Source organism: Heterodontus francisci, chromosome 18 (genome assembly GCF_036365525.1).
Source record: "Heterodontus francisci isolate sHetFra1 chromosome 18, sHetFra1.hap1, whole genome shotgun sequence".
NCBI lineage: Eukaryota > Metazoa > Chordata > Chondrichthyes > Heterodontiformes > Heterodontidae > Heterodontus > Heterodontus francisci.
Window position 1 is genome coordinate 17,935,515 of NC_090388.1, and position 3,860 is coordinate 17,939,374.

The window sequence follows — 3,860 nt, forward strand, 5'->3', positions numbered from 1 at the left end:
AATTCTGGGATTGATGATTTAACTGCAGCGTGTGCTTTTTTTTTGCTGGCCCTGAGAAAAGGAAACTGTGAGCCAGGATTTAAAGGGAAGAGAAAGTCCTGAGATGAAAGAAGCGTGACTAACCAAAAGATGGGCAGAGAGAAGGGCGCAACGAGAAATTAGAAACGGGTCAAGAGATTCCAATATGCGATAATTAAGCATGTTCAGTGTGTGCATCAGAAGATGTGATCTAATCTGAGAGAGGGCGTTCTGACACATGCACAGCAAGGAATAACGGAGACAGACTAGGACTGAAAAGGACACTCTGCCAAAAATAGGGACTGTGTTTGCACGAAGTAAAAGCCATTCCAAGAGTTTGACCTCTAGTTGTCTAATTGAGCTTTTTTTCCCCCATTAACATTCTGTTGTATTTTACTTGGAGAAAGAAAAGGACTGTGAAGATATTTAACGCGGGCATATTGTACAATATTCCTAAACCAAATGAAAATGTGTAAGTAAAAGGCATAAATGAAACGCATAACTTCATCCAGTTCCATTACTTAAATGATCTGTAGAATAAGTGCATCTTTAATCTGCCATTAACAAAATGGTTCTGCTGCTGATTTAAACAGTATTCTGAATATCTATTCTGAACCGCAGTTTTTTTTTGCTACAGCACAGGAAAGCTTTCCTATATAACTGCACCCTCCATTGTAACTCCATAGCTAGAAAAATAAATGTGGACTCTTCGATAAGCAATATTACATCCGATGTCTCTGTGATTTTTTGTGGAATTCTATCATCGAATGTCATGATTAAAGAGAGATTTCCTCCACTGGAGCTTTCCTGCATAAAGAAACAGTGGATGGGGAATTGTATATTGTCAGTAGATTATTCCAGCTGTTAGAAAGTAAAACACTGCCCCCTGTGTCTACAATTGCAGACAAGTGATCGAGATAGCGCAATACATTGTTGCTACAAAGACAGGAGGGATTAGTGAATGGGCTTCACATCTGTCAGTAATACAGATGTTGCAATTTCATTCCTTTTCCCTATTCTGCCAGCAAACTTGACGGGGAAAAATTGTAATTATAATTGTAGCAAATTATAAACCAATCATTTCTAAAAGACATTAAAAACAAAATAATTTATTTTCAGATGATGGTAAGTACAATTCAAATATTGCAAAAGATATTTCAGAATCACTAACACAACTACAGTCTCTAGAACATATATCTGTAAAAGTAGTTGTGCGATCGATTTGGCCAGCGTTGATCTAACTTTCAGTGGGACTAATGCGAAGAACTGTGTGAACAGTCTTTTTGAATATAGACCAATATTAATCAGGCTGCCTTTAAATCAATATGAAAGCTGTTCCGATGTGTTAACACCAATTCATAATATTTGTCACCATGCATGAGGTGACACCTTCCACTAGACTCTAAAATAAAAATAAATAATTTTCACAACTCCAGGGAAAATATATTTAAATGACACATTCTAAGGGGGTGACTGGGCAAACTATTAGTAATTCCGGCAGATACAACAGTTCAATAGATTTACCCATATTCATCTTAGCATGATAAAGATGTACTTCCAAGAACAGAAATGCACTTTTTAAATGAAAAGATGAGGATTGTAGTGTCAGTGAAGCAAGGGGAATATAGGAGTGATATTTTATTAGAATTATTTTTACATTGATTTTCTTCATTGGTTTAAAGTAAAATAAATTGGTAGGTAAAAGAAACATGCTTCTGAATTTATTTTGCCGCAGTTGCCAAGGATAGACTATACAAGCCAATCAATGTAAAGTGCAGTGAAAATTATTTTGCATCTCTGATTCAATATGCTCCACTAGACAGTCTGACAGTGCTGCCAGTTCTAACAGGTATTTTTATATCTCGAGTCACTTTTGGCAATGTTTCACATTTTTAAGTTTCCAATGCTGGAGTAATAGGACAAGTTAGTCAGGAAGCACGTTGGCATCATTCATTCTAATTGTCTTAATATAGATAATGTTTTTGATATTAACCACCCCTGGACAGGTGGGGGTAGGCAGGTTGACGGGCGGGGGGTTGAAGAATTAAATATGGGAAACGCATCCCTAGCATGTCACACATGTGTCCACGGCCTGTTTGATGGCGAATCAGCAAAGCCGGCAGTGAAAGGGAGAGGTGAAAGCTGCCTGCTCCACAAAGTAAGTGCCTCTCTCACCTTCTAGTCCCAAACCTCTCTTCTTTGCCATGATGACCGACCTTCCCCCTTCCTGATTGCTCGGTTCCCTGGCTGCAGCCTCCTGCCGCTGAGTTTCCCTCCCGGCCCCGCGGGCCTGTCTATTTGGCTGGCTGTCGGATGGGTAACGGAACAATAAAATACGTTCCGGCTGTTAAGTTCAGCAGGACCAACGCCTCCTCAGCCTTGCCGGGTTCTTCAGCCTCACCCATCCCCCCTGACCTCTCTGTAAATATCGGGGCCATTGATTAAGTTCTTTACCTCTCAGACGGCCCATGCAAGCTGATAGTAATTTAAACTTACTTTGGTCGGAATTACCAGTTTTTAGCTTATGTTTACAGAAAAATAACCCTAATCTTTCTCTGCAGAATCTGAAGTAGACAAGATTACAACACCAGATTCCTTCATCTATCTATATTTCACACACATAGAACCCTGTGGCAGATAGTCCTTCCTAACACATCCCTTTGCTAAGTGGTTCCCTGTTTAATCCATAGGGTTTCATCCCAAAAACAACTTTAGCATGAAAATCCATTAAATGTGGACAATGCCTTCCAGTCTTGCTCAAATTTGACATCTAATGTTGTTCTGGAGATTCAGTTGTGAAGTTGGTTTCTCTTAGGTTTTCTAAACTCATGAGTAGAATTCACCCCACATCTCCACAAGTTGACTTCCGTGTAGAGAATCTAAACTTGGACTTGTTTGCAAACTTCTGCTAATATGATTCATGGTGTGTTGGTTCCACAAGGACTTTATTTGCTTGCCTAACAAAAATCTATCAATTTCAGCTTTGAATTTTTCAATTGAGCCCCATCCTCAACAGCTTTTTGGGAAGAAAGTTCCAGATTTCCACTGCCCTTTGCATGAAGAAATGCTTCCTGACATCGCCCCTGAATGGCTTGGTTCTAATTTTAAGGTTATGCCCTCTTGTTTGGGAGTCTCCCACCAGAGGAAATAGTTTATCTCTATCTACCCTATTAAAAATGTTTAATCATCTTAAACACCTCAATTAGATCACCCCTTAAACTACACTGAAGGGAATCCAAGTCTATAGTCTATGTAACCTACCCGAATAATTTAATTCTCACTGCGGTTATTTATGTAATTTTCATTGTCAGTAATGTAGAATGAGGTGTAAAAGAGGATACATTATGAGAAACAATGGGGCACAATTTGATAGATAGGGAGCGAACTGTTTCCAATGGTAGGAGGATTGGTAATCAGAGGACCCTGATTTAAGATAATTGGCAAAAGACCAAAAGGGATGAGGAAAATAGTTTTACACAATGAGTTGTTATGATCTGGAATGCATTGTCCAAAAGGGGGGGTGGTGGAAGTAGACTCAATAGTAACTTTGGAAAGGGAGTTGGAGAGATACATAAATAGGAGAAAATTGCAGGGCTACAGTGAAAGAGCAGGGGAGTGGGACTAATTGGGTAGCTCTTTCAATGAGCCATTACAGGCACAATAGCCCGAATGGCCTCCTTCTGTGCTCTATCATTCCATAAATTAGATCACCCACTCTTGAAGAATGGTTTTATAACTCAAAAAGCACAAAATCACAAGTGATTTCTGAAGCCATTCTTATGAATGAAGACTTGCTTTGTTCCTTTGCACAGCCTGTTTTTGCCACACCTCACAGAAAAAAG